The sequence below is a fragment of the Saccopteryx bilineata genome, chromosome 2, assembly GCF_036850765.1.
Source record: "Saccopteryx bilineata isolate mSacBil1 chromosome 2, mSacBil1_pri_phased_curated, whole genome shotgun sequence".
Lineage (NCBI taxonomy): Eukaryota > Metazoa > Chordata > Mammalia > Chiroptera > Emballonuridae > Saccopteryx > Saccopteryx bilineata.
The window spans coordinates 210604510-210621991 of record NC_089491.1 but is presented as its reverse complement, the minus strand read 5'-3'; the positions used below and the strand labels follow the sequence as shown (position 1 = coordinate 210621991).

The window sequence follows — 17482 nt, the reverse complement described above, 5'->3', positions numbered from 1 at the left end:
TCTGCTACTCACATTATTTCAAGCTCAATAAGGTATCCTGAGTGGAACCGTATTTTTTTTCTAGTACATATACAAAACTTTATAAAATGTTATCTAAAAGGCCACACAAAAAAGAAGAGAAAATAAGAGGTAAAACAGTCTTTATAAGGAAGTTAATGACACCTCTCCCCCAGAAACAAGAATTAGAGGCACATTAAAGATATCTCTTTTTGTCTCTCAATTTATTTCTCTTTATTTTCAAAATCACATTTAAAATAATCACAAAGTTTGGTAATTTATGTATAATTAAGAAATCAGGAGAAGGCTTAGACTCAGAAGAGAAGAAAGGAAAGTTTAGGAAAGATCATCAGAACAAAGAAGTGTCATTAGGGGCCAAGGTTAAAATCATTCACATTCTCGTATTCCCTATTACTATATATGGATAAGAAAAATGGACAGTGAAGAAGACTGATCAGGAAAAAGTTGATTACTTTGAGATATGGTTCTGAAGTATATCTCTACAGATCACCTGGACCACAGAAAGCTGGGCAAGTGGGTACTGGAACAAATTAAGTCAGAAACATCACAGGAGGCAAAAGATGACAAAATTGAAGTCGCCTTTCTTTGGGCATATTATGAGAATGCATGGTTCTTTGAAAAAGACAATAATGCTGGGTGAAAAAGATGGCATCAGGAAAAGAGACAGACCAAATATGAGATGAATTAACTCTGTAAGAGAATCCATACAGATAAGTCAATAGAAGCTCAGCAGGGCTGGTGAGTTCATGACATTGCAGACATCAGTCATTGGTAGGGTCTCCAGGAGCCAGAGGCAACTCAACGGCATGTAATACACAATATTTATTATATAAATATATAAATAAATGTTATTTTATCCCTAGAATTAACTATACAAAGACAAAAATAATAAACTTGATTGAAAATAATGCAGTAAATTTCCATTCAAATATAATCAAATATTCATATAAAAATTTAATGGCTGTCAAAAGTCAAATGTGCCGTACATATTGCTAAAGTTAAAAGAGAACACTGAACATCACATAATATATGCCTTATAAATAGTGCTGGGCAAGATCCTGGGGAGCAGGTTTATGACATTTTGGGGGTGTACACTGTAAAAAATATTTCACTGTATATTTCAACTCTAATTAGTAACAGTAAATTATTTAAAGATCCTATAAAGTATATTATAACATTAAGATTTGGAAATAAATGTTTAGAACAGTGATGCATTTTAAAGACATTTGCAATTAAAATCTTACCTGAAAATAAAAATTTAAATTATTGAAATCATCTAAGTAGTAATACATAAATCTTATCATGCTTTTCATGTTTCTTTAATCCCTAAATTATAACTGTAGGTTACTGTCATCTGTACATTTGATCTAAAAGTTTGCAGAAAAGGAAAGAAATTGCACACACACAGATTGTTCTTAACAAGACTGTTTAATTCCTTATCCATGCTGAGTGATGCACTAATGTCAAATAGGTCTAAGTGGACATTACAGCAATGACAATCTTCAGTTTGATGATACATTTCAAAAAAAAAGGTGATAAGAAATGGGGGAGAAGGAGAAGGTGTGATTCCTCTTGGGCTCCCAACATTTTTTTTTTTTTTTTGGTATTTTTCTGAAGCTAGAAACGGGGAGACAGACAGACTCCCGCATGCGCCTGACCTGGATCCACCTGACACGACCACCAGGGGGCGATGCTCTGCCCATCCGGGGCGCCGCTCAGTCGCGACCAGAGCCACTCTAGTGCCTGAGGCAGAGGCCAAGGAGCCATTCCCAGTCCCCGGGCCATCTTTTGCTCCAATGGAGCCTCGGCTGCAGGAGAGGAAGAGAGAAACAGAGAGGAAGGAGAGGGGGAGGGGGGGAGAAGCAGATGGGCGCCTCTCTTGTGTGCCCTAGCCGGGAATCGAACCCGGGACTTCCACACGCCAGGCCGATGTTCTACCACTGAGCCAACCAGCTAGGGCCTTGGGCTCCCAACTTTAACCAGAGGGCATGTACACAGTTCTTGGTTTTTACACTCTCCATAGACGTATGCGCCATTTGCTAAACTGTGCACCTCAATATGGTACACCATCACAGAAACAAAAACCTCTTTTTTTCTTAAAACAGGATGTCACCACCAAGCTTTGCTCAGTAGGTACATTTTTCTGGCCAGACAGTCTATTTGCAAAGCTTCTGACTCTTATCCCATCTTTTCATTTACATTTATTTTGTGTTGGTCTCTTCTTTCAGCTACTTGACTAAAAGAAAATGTTTGCCTATGATACGCAGCTCTACCACTATTCCTAAAGATATTTTTGCATTCTGATTTGATGAATACAATATTATTAAGTTTATACATGAACACATACATACATACATGTAACATGGAGAAAAGGGACTGAAATATGTTCAGTCCTCAGCAAATTATGATGAATTAAATACATATTTTGGCAATTAAAATATACAAAGATACAGAACATGTCCAAGTGAGTAGTGTGTGATGTGTCTAGAACATCTCTAGTTCTTCCCTCCACTTTCTCAGTCACATTCATCCTTGATTCTATTTCTCACAGACATTACTATTAGTCTCAAACTTATCTCATCTTTCCTATATCCAATCCTTCTCTTCCTTCCTGTTTCTGCTGATAAGTCCCAAGCTTAGGAACCAACTGCTTCTGCCAGTAATGCCATTTGTGGCTCTCAGCTTCCTTTTCTATTGGACACCCCACCAAATTTCTATTCATATGGTGTATAAATGCAAAATCAATCTTCCTAAAGCACCACTCTAATCGCCTCACTTCCTTGAGCTGGGTATTCAGAAGCTTCCTCTTCTTTACAACGGCAAACTTAGACTTTTCAATCTGGCTTTCAAGATCCTGAATTATCTAACGTCACTGAGTATAAGCAAATAGATCTTATTGTAAAAGACTATCAAACATAGCTTTATGTTTTTAATGGGGCTTGCAGTTGTTAATTTTCATACACAATACTCCCATTATCATTAGCATGTTTTTCTAAACTACTTCTTAGCACCTTCTAAGCTCAATAATTAATAAATTCCACCATCCAAGACTGGATGAATAAATATGTATTTCTTTATTTACTTTTCCCCTTTACTGGTAGCAGTAAAGTTGGATGAAGAGCCTGGATATGTATCATCAGAATCTAAGGATCCAGTCTAGCCTTGCTCGCTTTCTTAACTGTAACCTTGTACAAGTCCCTTAATCTTTTCAATCATTCGTACTTTTATCTCTAAAATGGAGAGTAGAATAATATCCACTGCTAGGGTTGCTATGAGTGCCAAAACAAGTGTTACAGAGGTCTTAAAACATAACCTGAAATACTAAGTACTTAATAAATGCTAGTCATTATAGTTATTGCTATCTATTCCTGATAACCATGCTTCAATTGTATAGTTTTGTGTCCACTGATATATGCCAATGTTTTAGTCAAATGGTAGGTGACAGTTTAGAATGTTGAAGTTCAGCTTGGAAATCTAAGGGTGTCATAGGACCACTCTATAGAATTGTTGTACGACTCTGTAAAAAATTAAATTCAATGGGGCTCAATTTCTTCATAAGCCAAATGGTAACAATAACACAAACATTAAAGTTACTGTTGTGAGAATAAGTTGATGGATAAAAGTCAATATGAATTCACAAATATTCCCACTTACACTGTCTTTAAAAAGGCTGTAAGTGTTTAAACAATCTTGTTAAACATTTTAATATTTATACATATGCGCGAAGTCATCATTTGATCAAAGTATAGATATGAAAACAGAAAAAATATACTGATGATTATTTTATCTTGTAAGAGGTAGAAAAACAACAGAAGGACTTCCACCTGTGACTTAATTCTGATAAAATAGAATCAAACAATGAAATAAAGAGAAACTAAGAAGTAGAAGTACATGAAGCCTCATGAAAATAGAAGAGGGCAAAAATCAGACATATACATAGATGTTTGAAAGCAGATTCAAAATACATCAAACATTATGTTCTTCTGTCTTTCAGAAAATCATCTCCAAGTGAAGATACACTCTATAAAATAAAATTCTGAAAGTATATGCCCAAAGATGCTTGTCTGGAACAAAAGAAAGGGAGCTAATGAATATAATGTGCAAAGGAGATCTTAGATGAGAATAACATTTTCAAAATGAGGAGGAATCATGGAATTATAAAAGAGTATTTCTTCAGGCTTCAGAATAAACTGATAGTATTATATGTAAGATCAGTTGTGTTTGTGTATGTATGTGCATGCATGGTGTATGTTTTAACATTCTCTTACTTCAATTGCATTCTCAATTCCTGGCAAATAAATAGGTCTCTATATCAAAAGTGAAAATAGAATTGGCCAAGAAAGTTCATTCAATTGTATTCTACCATTGGATGAACCAATCATGGAAGACTGCCCTCCTCTTTTCCAAAGCAAAACCCTATATCTCTGAATGTCATTTCCTTTCCTTTTCTCCAGAATGAGCCATCATCAGCTAGATCTTCTCTTCCTTGTTCTTCTCTTTTGAATTTTTAGTCTTTTTTCTCTGACTCGTTATCATGAACTATATATAGTGATTTCTCTCAAATGACAAACTTTCTTCAGTTTAACTATCTTCTCAAGCAACAGACTCTTTTTGTTTCCCTGTCACACTGCTTGAGAGAGTTGCTCTTAAGTCCTGTGCTGACATCTTTATTCCTAGGGAATTGGTTTTCTAGAGTGGGGGAAAGTTGGCATTTAAGGCATGGTTCATAGTCACTGACTAAGATATCTCCCCACATATGAGGATGTGGTGTTGCTAACCTTAGACCAATTGGAAGAGTTTGATATTCATAAACCTACTTTGAGTGGAAGGACCAAAGTAAGTATTTTTTCAGGATGTTGTTCTAAACCTTATCCTAGATATTTTCTTTGACACTCCATTCTAACACCTACCTTACTTTCCTATCATAAAAGGTAAAATGCTCAAATCTTCATTTCCCAGACTCAGTTGCTATGATTTTAAGTGCCATGAAGGCATATACAATGAAATATTCATTAAGGTTTAGAATGCCAAAGGAATCTAAGTGCCATTCCGACTTTGCTGAGAAAATGCATGTGAACAAGAAGACCTGAAGGTGTGAATGATGAGAGCAGCTGGACTCACTACTCCACAGCCTAGTCACATAGTGTCTGTGGCCAGGTGGCTGTGATGTCATTAAAGGGGTAGTTTGGCAGTAGGGCTTCCTGACCTTTGGTTAGCAGTTGTAGTTTTGACCTTAAACCTGACTTGTGGTATCTTGTGATCTTGAAGCCAGAACACTATAGCTATCTCTTCTCTTCCCCTTCATCTGACTTTCCAAAGGTTTTTAACCACCCAGTTTTCTACACTGAATTCTTTTCTGCTTAGTTTCTTTATCAATCTCCATCTGATAATTCTTAAATATTGATGGAATTGTCACATAATAGATTTAACTCCCTGGATTTGGAAAGAACCTACTATACGAAGTACTGTTATTAACTGCATGGGCCTCGTGGCTGTGCTGAGATGGGTTCCATCTATCTCTGCTCAGGGTGGCCACGTATTTTCAGTAAGATTTTATATATTTTTTCCCTTAATCTAATAGTCAATCTGCAACACATCTGAAACCATGTATATTTATTCTAATTTCACTACCCCTTAAAGTTTTCTCTAATTTCCCAGTCCAAATTATTATTCTAATGATCTTTACTCAGCATTTGATCTCACATGTAAAATTTTCTCCTCACAACTAGTTGTACTAACCCTTTAAACAATTGTTTTTAATTGTATTTTATTCATATACTTTTATGTCTGTCAATTAAACTAAAGTACTCCAGAAATATGTCTTGAGTATATCATTTTTACTCCCAGAATGGTCCATTACTCATTTACTCTTCAGATATCAATGGAAATTATTTCCTCATGCATATCTAAATCTTGACCCTTCTCAGAAGTCATGGACTTCAATATCCCATTATCAACTATGACTCATAAGTAAATCAAATAAAACTCACTAAAGATGCATTCAATAATTCATCTAAATCATCTATGAGCCAGTCAGTTTTTTATGTTCTGGGGTAGGCATAAGAAAACAATCATTATCAATGAAAGTTATATTCTAATCAAATAAAAGTAAAAGTATTATGTAAATTATTATAAAGAATGGTCAAAAATTAATCAGAATGGACATATTATTTTAGGTGGAAATAAAAACAATAGCTGAAATCTTGTAATTTTTAATTGGGTAGCCAAGAATACCTTTGTTAAAAAAAGGTGATATCTGACCAAGAAGAAAATGAATCAAATGAAAAGTTGCCAGAGGTGAGGAAGTTTGGGGGCTGGATGAAAAGGTAAAGGGGTTAAGAAGTATTAATTTGTAGTTACAAAATGGTCATGGAGAAGTAGAGTTCAGCTTAGGAAATATAATCAATAATATTGTAATAATAGTGTATTGTGCCAGGTAGGTACTGGGATTATCAAAGAACACTGTAAAGGAAATGGTTGTCTAACCACTGTGCTGTACTCCTGAAACTAATACAAAATAATATTGAATGCTAAGTGTAATTATAAAATAAAATTAACATGATATATTCTTCTTTGGATATAAATAAAATATTAAAATTAAAAAATGAAAATATTAGAGGGAGAGATAGTAAACTCAATGGTATGCTTTGAGTATTTAAAGAACAAGGTCACTATGGAGAGAGAGCTCCTTTCTGAAACAGGGAAGATTGTGTTAGGATATTGAGTTTCCATTTATTATATATTTTGGGATATGTAGAGAAACATGGGAACTAGCTATATTGAAATCAGTCTCTACGATGCTGTCAAGATAGTTGTTCATAATAAATAGAGCATATTGTTTTTGATGAATTGTTCTCTTGCTGTATATTTGATATAAAAGAATGTAAAATGAATGTTTTTGAAATCTATAACTTCATCTTTCACTACCTTTCTATTTATATCACCACCACTAATGCCTTCATACCATTTCACCCTCCAGTTCTGCACTACATGCTGCATTTCTTTACCACTCCTTTTTACAGCATGGTCCATCTGTCCAGTTACCTTGTTTCTTTCCATCTTCCCTTTCCTTTTTGACCTGCTCCATTTCCAACCTGGGCCAGATAACCCCTCCTTAGGCAACCTGGTGGTCCCCCGCTCTGGGGAGGTCACCATATTGATGCCGAACTTAGTGTGGACACACGATTGGCATAGCACATTACAGCCCAGAACTTCTGGGCTCAAGTGATCCTCCCGCCTCAGCCTCTGGAGTAGCTGGGACTACAGGCGTGTGCCACTGCGCCCAGCTCCTTCCCTTTTTCACTAAACCTGTCTCTGCTCATTCTTTCAGACTCAACTCAAAAGCTGATACCTGTCTTGGGGGGAACAAGGTGATTGTCTAGCTGCTAAGCTGTACACCTGCAACAAACACAAAATAAAACTGAAAGACAAAAATAAAAAGTTGTTATCTGCTTCAACTTTTTCCCAAGAACTTCAATTAGAATTTCATTTTGTGTCCCCAGGCACATGATTCACACTTCTACTGCAACCCTTTTCTTTTGCTTTCTTATTTGTAAAGATCGGGAGCCATATATTACTCATCTTCAGAATTCCAATATCTAGAATAGTGCCAGGGACCTGCTAGAAACTCACTGAATATATGTAGAGTGAGTAGATTAACAGATTAGTATGAACTGATGAAACCATGGATTACCTAAAAATTTTATCTAGCTGTCCTAATTTTCTTTTTACAGAGAAGTATACGAATTAGGAAATAAAGCGGATGCCATAAATAGTTTCTGGAAACACACAAAAGATTGCCTTATACATTCTGAAAAAGAACAAGACATAGACTCTTCCAAGATAGATAATAAAATTAATCATGTAAAAAAACCTAATTTCATATTCAATTAAGAGAGTGTTTCCAGCGGTAGAGCATCGGCCTGGTGTGTGGGGGACCTGGGTTCGATTCCTGGCCAGGGCACATAGGAGAAGTGCCCATTTGCTTCTCCACCCCCACCCCCTCCTTCCTCTCTGTCTCTCTCTTCCCTTCCCGCAGCCAAGGCTCCATTGGAGCAAAGATGGCCCGGGTGCTGGGGATGGATCCTTGGCCTCTGCCCCAGGCGCTAGAGTGGCTCTGGTCGCGGCAAAGCGATGCCCCGGAGGGGCAGAGCATCGCCCCCTGGTGGGCAGAGTGTTGCCCCTGGTGGGCGTGCCGGGTGGATCCCGGTCGGGCGCATGCGGGAGTCTGTCTGACTGTCTATCCCCGTTTCCAGCTTCAGAAAGATACAAAAAAAAAAAAAAAGAAAAGAAAAAAAAGAGAGTGTTTCCAAATGAACTAAGTATAGCCTGTTTTCAAATTTTATGGAAGAAGTGTCTGGATAAAATGTAGTCTGTATACAAGGACAAGTAGATGGACTATAATTCTGCATCTTCAGAATTCTGTTCAATTGACCCAGTTTATCCTCTAAGTAGGTCTCTAGGCTCAAAAATGACTTGTATAGGCTTATCCATAACTTAAATGAAAATATAGATGACTACTTCACAATATTTGTGAATTACATCAATCTTGGAAAGAGAGCTAAAATATTGCATTTGACAAGGTCTTATAAGGTTAAAATGATGAGCCCAACCTGACAAGATGAGATTAAATGGGCTAAATATAGAGTCGTGAACTGAGATTTAAAAAAAAATCAATTGTGAAGCATAGCTCAGCAGACTTCACTTAACAGCATATTTGAGAAAAAGATGCAGGACAAAACAGTAGAATAAAAATAAAAATGACAAAATGAAATGAAATTTTGTATTATCTAACAGACACATAGTGTCCAGAATAAGTGAGGTTATTATCTGGTTATCCAATATTATTATGCATTGATCTACAATGTCTAGACCTATGTATTATATTTAAAAAGACATCAACAAACTAACTTCTCCCTCAAAGAAAAGTGGCCAATTTGAACTATAATTTCACCATAAAAGTGGCTAGCTAGCATTTTGTGGAGTATATGCTACATGTTCGTGCTTTGAATACATTGCCTTACTTAGTCCTCACAACAGTCTTATTCCAGTAGATCTTGGAATGGCTAATGGAACACCGAAACCTTACAAACAGAAGATCCCTCTCCCCAATGTTGGATGTGCTGTCTGCTGACAGCCAACAAACAGCAAAGTCCCTGCCCTAAATCTGACCAGGATGAGGTGACTTTATCAGAAAATGGTGTCAAAGAAGCAAAAGTAAGATCATCATATTAAGGTTTAATAGCAAAAGTTCACAGTTAAAAATTGAATATAACATAAATTATATAAAGTTATGACAATTATGAATGGGAATAGAATCATTTGATGAAGTTTAGAAGTTGTATAACTTTTTTAAAAAAAATCTTCTTAAAAATACACATATAAATATACACAATTTCCTATCAGATTATGAACTACTGAAAGTAGAAAACTGTAAAGAATGAATCGTATTTATTATATAGTTGCAATTTAATCTACCTTTATTTCTTACATTTTTAATATGTTTCTAGATATACATTTAAATAAAAAATAAAAGTATGTTTCCTAGCTAGAAGATAAGGTTATCATGTACAAGGTGCATTAACAGAAAATACTAATGAAGAACTGGTTTTTTGAAAAGCTCTTTCTCTGTATCTCTCACTTTGTTCTCTGTATTTAATTTCACATTTTGGTAAAAAATTATAAAAAATGTTTATCAAAAACATATGTGAACTATCTTATTTCCCAAAAAATTATATAAAATCATTTTTAAATGTAAATGATTTAAATGTATGCTAGTCATCTAAGTCTCAGTGTCTAATAATTTTTATATCTTTTTTATACCTTTATTTAGACAGTTATTTTTAATAGAGTAACATTGGTCAACTAGAGCACACAGATTTAGAGAAAATATCTCCAGATCATTTTGACATTCGATTATGTTGTATACCCATCACCCAAAGTCAAATCATCCTCCGTCACCCTTCATTTGGTTTTCTTTATGGCCCTCCCCTCCCACCACCCCCTCCATTTCCTCCCTTCCCTTCCCCCTGGTAACCACTGCACTCTTATCTATGTCCATGAGTCTCAATTTTGTGTCCCACCTATGTATGAAATCATATAGTTCTTAGTTTTTTCTGATTTACTTATTTCACTCATAATGATGTTATCAAGGGTCATCCACGTTGTCGTACATGTTCCTATATCATCATTTCTTATGGCTGAGTAGTACTCCATAGTATATATGTACCACATTGTCTTTATCCAATCTTCTGTTGAAGGGCTTTTTGGTTGTTTCCATGTCTTGGCCACCGTGAACAAAGCTGTGATGAACATGGGGCTGCATGTGTCTTTATGTACCAGTGTATTTGAGTTTTGGGGGTATATTTCCAGTAGAGTGATTGCTGAGTCATATGGTAGTTCTATTTTTAAATTTTTGAGGAACCGCCGTACTTTCTTCCATAATGGTTGTACTACTTTACAGTCCCACCAACAGTGAATGAGGTTTTCTTTTTCTCCACAGCCTCTCCAACATTTGCTATTACCTGTCTTGTTGATAATAGCTAATCTAACAGGTGTGAGGTGGTATCTCATTGTAGTTTTGATTTGCATTTCTCTAATAACTAATGAAGATGAGCATCTTTCATATTTCTATTGGCCATTTGTATTTCTTCCTGGGAGAACTGTCTGTTCATGTCCTCTTCCCATTTTTTTTTATTGGATTGTTTGCTTGTTTGTTGTTGAGTATTGTGAGTTCTTTATATATTTTGGATATTAGGCCCTTATCTGAGATGTTGTTTGAAAATATCATCTCCCATTTAGTTGGCTGTTTGTTTTGTTGTCAGTTTCTTTTGCTGTGCAAAAGCTTCTTAGTCTGATGTAGTCCCATTCATTTATCTTTGCCTTTACTTCCCTTGCCTTTGAGGTCAAATTCATAAAGTGCTCTTTATAACCAAGGTCCATGAGTTTAGGACCCATGATTTCTTCTATGTATTTTATTGTTTCCGATTTTATATTTACGTCTTTAATCCATTTTGAATTAATTTCTGTACAAGGAAACAAAACGTAGTTGAGTTTCATTCTTTTGCATGTGGCTTTCCAAGTTTTCCCAGCACCATTTACTGAAGAGGCTTTCTTTTCTCCCTTGTGTGTTTTTTGTTACTTTATCAAAGATGATTTGACCATATATATGTGATTTTATATCTGGGCTCTCTATACTGTTCCATTGATCTGAGTGTCTATTTCTACCAATACCATGCTGTTTTGATTATCGTGGCCTTGTACTATAATTTGAAATCCGGTATTGTAATGCCCCCAGCTTTGTTCTTTTTCCTTAGGATTACTTTGGCTATTTGGGGTTTTTTATGGTTCCGTATAAACCTGATCATTTTTTGTTCCATTTCTTTAAAAAAAGACATTGGAATTTTGATTAGTATTGCGTTAAATTTGTATATGTTTTGGATAATATATTATTTAACTATATTTATTCTTCCTATTCAAAAACAAGGAATCTTTTTCCATTTCATTGTCATGTTCAATTTTCTTAAACAATGCCTTTTAGTTTTTATTATATAGGTCCATTACATTCTTTGTTATGTTTATTCCTAGGTATATTTTTTTTTATTACAACCATAAAAGGGATTACTTTTCTGCATTCATTTTCTGAAGTTTCATTGTTGGTATATAAGAAAGCAACAGAGTTCTGTATGTTAATATTGTATCCCGTGACCTTACTGTATTGGCTTATTGTTTCTAATAGTCTTTCTGTGGAGTCTCTATGTACAGGATCATATAATCTGCAAACAGTGAAATCTTTACTTCTTGTTTCCTAATATGAATGCCTTTTAATTCTTTCTCTTATCTGATTGCTCTGGCTAGAGCTTCCAGCACTATGAAGAATAGAAGTGGAGAGAGTGGGCAGCCTTGTCTTTTTCTTGACTTTAGAGGAAAGGTTTTCAGTTATTAGCTATTTAATATGATGTTAGCTGATGGTTTGTCATAAATGGCCTTCATTATGCTGAGATATTTTCCTTCTATACCCATTTTGTTGAGTACTTTAAACATAAAATAATGTTGCATTTTATAGAATGTCTTTTCTGCATCTATTAATAGGATCATATGGTTTTTGTCCTTTGTTTTGTTGATATGGTGTATTACGTTAATTGTTTTACGTATATTAAACCATTCTTGTGATTCTGGGATGAATTCCATTTTATTATGGTGAATTTTTTAAATGTATTGATAGATTTGGTTTGCTAGTATTTTGTTTAGGATTTTTGCATCTGTATTCATTAGAGATATTGGTCTTTAGTTTTCTTTTTTTGTGTTGTCCTTGCCAGGTTTTGGTATGAGAGTTATTATGGCCTCATAAAATGTGTTTGGAAGTATTGCTTCTTCTTCAATTTCTGGAAGACTTTGAGAAGGATGGGAATCAAACCTTCTTTGAATGTTTGATAGAATTCACTAGTATTGCTGCCTAGCCTGGAACTTATTTTTTGGGAGGTTTTTGATACTTGTTTCTATTTCCTCCCTGCTGATGGGTCTATTTAGGCTTTCTATTTCTTCATGATTCAGTCTAGGAAGATTATTTTGTTCTAGAAATTCATCCATTTCTTCTAGATTGTTAAATTTAGTGGCATATAGCTTTTCATAGTATTCTACAATAATCCTTTGTATATCTATAATATCTATGGTAATTTCTCCTCTTTCATTTTGGATTTTGTTTATATGAGACCTTTCTATATTTTCTTTAGTGAGTCTTGCCAAGTGTTTGTCAATATTGTTGATCTTTTCAAATAACCAGCTCCTTGTTCTATTGGTTCTTTCTATAGTTTTTCTGTTCTCTATTTCAGTTATTTGTGCTCTAATTTTTAATTATTTCCTTTCTTCTGTTGGTTTTGTGTTGCCTTTGTTCTTCTTTATCTAGTTCCTTAAGATGTGATGTTAAGTTGTTTACTTGGGTTCTATCTTGTTTGTTCTTATAAGCCTGTAATGATATGAACTCCCTCTTATTCCTGCTTTTGCTGCATTTCAGAGACTCAGATATGTCGTGTTGTCATTTTCATTTGTCTATATATATATCTTTTGATCTCTGCTTTTATTTCTTCTTTGACCCAGTCATTTTTTAGAAGTATGTTGTTTAATTCCCACATTTTTGTGGGTTTGTTTACTTTTTTTGCAGTTGAATTAGCTTTTCAGAGAATATGCTTTGTATAATATCAATCTTTCTGAATTTTTTGATGTTAGTTTTGTGGCCCAACATATGGCCAATTCTTGAAAATGTTCCATGTACACTGGAGAAAAATGTATACTCTGACATTTTGAAAAGAAATGTCCTGTAGATGTCTATCATATCTAATTGTTCTAGTGTTTCATTTAAGGTCAATATTTCCTTATTGATTTTCTGTTTGGATGAACAATCTAGAGCCATCAGTGGTATATTGAGGTCTTCAGGTATGATTGTATTTTTGCCAGTTTTTATTTTTAGATCAGTTAGTAGATTTCTTATATACAATGGTGCTTCTTGGTTTGGTGCATATATATTAAGAAGTGTTATGTCTTCTTGATTCAATGTCTCCTTTATCATTGTGAAGTGACCATCTTTGTCACTGATTACCTTTGCTGTCTTGTAGTCAGCATTGTTAGATATGAGTTTGGCTACACCTGCTTTTTTTGAATATTTGCTTGAAGAATTCTTTTCCAGCCTTTCACTTTGAGTCTGTTTTTATCCTTGTAGCTTAGATGTGTTTCTTGAAGGCTGCATACAGTTGGATTTTCTTTTTTGATCCACTATGCTGCTCTGTGGGTTTTGTTTGTTTGTTTGTTTTGTATTTTTCCGAAGCTGGAAACAGGGAGAGACAGTCAGAGAGACTCCTGCATGCACCCGAATGGGATCCACCCAGCACGCCCACCAGGGGTGACGCTCTGCCCACCAGGGGACGCTCTGCCCGCCCTGGGTGTCACTATGTTGTGACCAGAGCCACTCTAGTGCCTGAGGCAGAGGCCACAGGGCCATCCACAGTGCCTGGGCCATCTTTGCTCCAATGGAGCCTTAGCTGTGGGAGGGGAAAAGAGACAGAGAGGAAGGAGAGGGGGAGGGGTGGAGAAGCAGATGCGTGCCTCTCCTGTGTGTCCTGGCCGGGAATCAAACCCAGGACTTCTGCACGCCAGGCCGACGCTCTACCACTGAGCCAACCAGCCAGGGCCTGCTCTGTGTGTTTTTATTGGTGAGTTCAATCCATTTACCTTTAATGTAATATTGACACTTGATGGTTTCTTATTGCCATTTTATATAATGTTTTCTAATAGCTGTATTTCTTGTTTGGTTCTTCTCTTTTATTGTTCTGTCATTTGTTTTTGTTTGGTTGTATTACATATTTCTTTCCTCTGTTTCTTCTTTTTTTAAGTCATATGTTTCAGTAGTGATAGTTTATGGGTGGTTACCATTAGGTAATTAAAATAATATATATCATTTTTATTGTAGTCTATTATTTCATGAGTGCTTCTGTACTCCATTCTCCTTTGTTATTGCTAATTTTTTTCTTCTCTCCTTTTTTGTTTTTGTTGTCACAGACTATTCTTGTTTTTATTGTGCTCTTGTTGGAGTCTTACTTGTGATTTTGTTTTGTTTTGTTCTTTCTATCTGGTTGGATAACCCCTTTTATTGTTTTCTGAAGTGAGAGTTTTCTGGTGATAAATTCTGTCATCTTCTCTATATCTGTGAATGTTTCTATTTCCTCTTCATATTTGAAAAAAAGTTATGATCAATATCGTATTCTTGGCTGGAAGTTCCTCTTCCATAATTTAAAACTGGGGTCCACTCTCTTCTGGCTTGCAAAGTTATGCTGAGAAATCTGAGGATAACTTAATGGGCCTTCTTTTATATGTTGTAGTCTTCTTTTCCCTGGCTGCCTTAAGGATTTTTTTGTCATTGATTTGTGATAATTTCATTATGATGTGCATTGGAGTAGGTCTGTTTAGGTTAAGGTAACTCAGTTCTGTTTGTTTTTGGATTCAAGATATCTCTTTCCACATGCTTAGGAAATTCTCATTGATTATTTGTTTGAATATGTTCTCCATTCCTTTTTCTCTCTCTTCTCCTTATGATATAGCCATTATTCTTATATTTCTGATGGAATCAGACAATTATTATAGGGATTTCTCATTTTTTAAAATTTTTGAGTCTCTCTCCTCTTCCCTCTGTAGTATCTCTAGTTGCCTGTCTTCTGTGTCAGTAATTCTCTCTTCTATATGGCCTGTTCTATTAGCAAAGCTTGTCACCTCATTTTTCCATTCATGTATTTAGTTTTTCATCTCTGTTTGGTTCCTTTTTATAGTTTCAATTTCCATGATGAAGTTTTTTTTTTTTTGTTCATTAAATTGTTTTCTGAGCTCACTAAATTGCTTTTTAGAGCTTTCTTTATTTCACTAAGTATTTTTAGGAATTTAATGTTGAATTCCCTGTCATATAACTCCAAGGTTTCTACATAATTAAAATTTTTTTCTAGAGATTTTTTTCATCATCTATCTGAGCTACATTTCTGTCTTTTGTATTCATTATATTTGATTTATTTTTCCTTAATGGCATTTGAGAATGGTATTGTTAATATCACTAGTAAGAGATAATTAAGAAAGTAAAATGATGTTGAAAAATATAGTGAAAAATATGAAAATTTTATATTGATAGTGGTACAAAAGTTACAGAGAACAAGGAGCAGGAACTGAGAAGAATTGACAAAATAGAGAATACTATGAAGTAAAAAACAAGCAAAATGCAATAAAGAAAAATATGAGTTCAAAATATAACAATTTGATTATAAATGATCTGATGAGAGCAAAAAAAAAGAAAAAAGAATAAGAAGATGATAAAGGAGAAGAAACAAGAGGGGAGAATAAAGAGAAAGAAAGTGCAAAAAAGAAAATACAAAACAAAGAGAAAGAAAAAGAAAAAAAACAGAAAAGTAAAGTTTTCTGAAATGAAACCCTCACAAAAAACAAGAATGGAAAATATAACAACAATGGATAATGTAGTTCAAAAGGAAAAAGTTTAAAACGACAAAAAAGCATTAAAAATGAAATTTTTTTCTGCTTTTAAGGGGTAGCTTCTTCCTTTTTACCTTAGGTGGTGCTGTACTTTCAGTTTTGCCTCTGTGGGGCTCTTGGGCAGAGACAGGTCTGCTGGTTTGTCACTGTGGCAATGATGTAGGCTGGGCCTCAGTCCCACTGGCAGGCTAGGCTTGTTAGGGCTTTGCAATTATCTTGCTCTAGTAATGGCAGTCTCAGTTTTCTAGGCTCCTCTCCCCATGTCCCTCCCATTGGAGCTAGCAGCCTAGAGACTTAGCTATGGGGTCCACCTCACCTACTTTCCTTGCAGCAAGGGAATCTATGCACAACCAGGTCCCCCCTCCAGTGCCGCTCAAAGCACAGTTCTGGGTAAGGCTCTAGCAACCAGAGCCACCAGCACAAGCAGGCAGGGCAGGGCACACACCAAGGGTCAAATGCCTTTCTGTTACACACAAGCAAAATTCTATCGGCTGACAGGCATATCTGGCTTGCCTCAGCATGCTGTGGTTTTAATTTCCACAGGTTTTCCTGCTTGCGCTGCTTGATAGCCCGTGACAGGTCACCTGTGTGTCCAGCTCCCATGACTCCAGCAATGTTCACAGACAGTTGCAGCCACTGTTCAGGCACCCAGCATGGACATTCTCAGGCCAAAGCTCTTGGCCTGTGCATGTGGCCAGCACTGGAGATCGTGGAGCTGGGAATGCCCAAAGATGCTGGTGCCCATGCAGCTGCCTAGCATTGACAATCTCAGGCTAAGTACCCCAGTCCCTGCATGTGTACTGTGCTGGGGATCGTGGAGCCAGGAGTGCCCAAAGACTCTGGTGCTCACAAAGGTGCCTAATGTTGTTAATCTCAGGCTAATTAATCACCTTGGCCCGTGCACGTGCCTGCTTGTTCCCGTTGCTGGTGATGCTAGGTGGAGCCACTAGAGCTGCGCAGGTGATTGTAGAGCTCGGAATACACAAAGATGCTGCTGCTGGCCCACGCGGCACCCTGTGCTGTTAATTTTAGGTGAATCCCACTGCTCATGCGCACGTCCAGTGTTCATGATCTCAGGCAGAGCCAGCCAGTATGTTCTTTCCTTTGTTTAGGCTCCCGCCCTAACTCAGCTCTAACCCACTAGCTCAGTCTCTCCTCTTCTCCTGGCTCCAAACAAAAGTGCCCCTATCTCAGATCAATGCAGAAAGCAAAATGCCCGGTCCCCCATATTATATATTCAGCCATTTTTTTCACACAATAATACCTTTGTCTGGTGTGTGTAAATTTCGGGTGCTCCCAAGGTTTTTTTCCTCTGTGTTTAGTTATTGAATTTGTTGAAATTTCAAGGGGAGAGATTAGGAGTATCTCTCATGCCACGATTTCTCTGACATCACCACCAATTTTTATATCTTTATAACAAATGTCAGTTCAATCAAACCTTTCT

At 36.1% G+C, this 17482-nt stretch overlaps 1 protein-coding gene across 2 annotated transcripts in view; it reads right to left on the bottom strand.

Moving 5' to 3' along the window:
* NCAM2 (neural cell adhesion molecule 2) overlaps positions 1-17482 on the bottom strand; it is a 577130-nt gene that overhangs the window by 85883 nt on the left and 473765 nt on the right. The window lies entirely within an intron of this gene.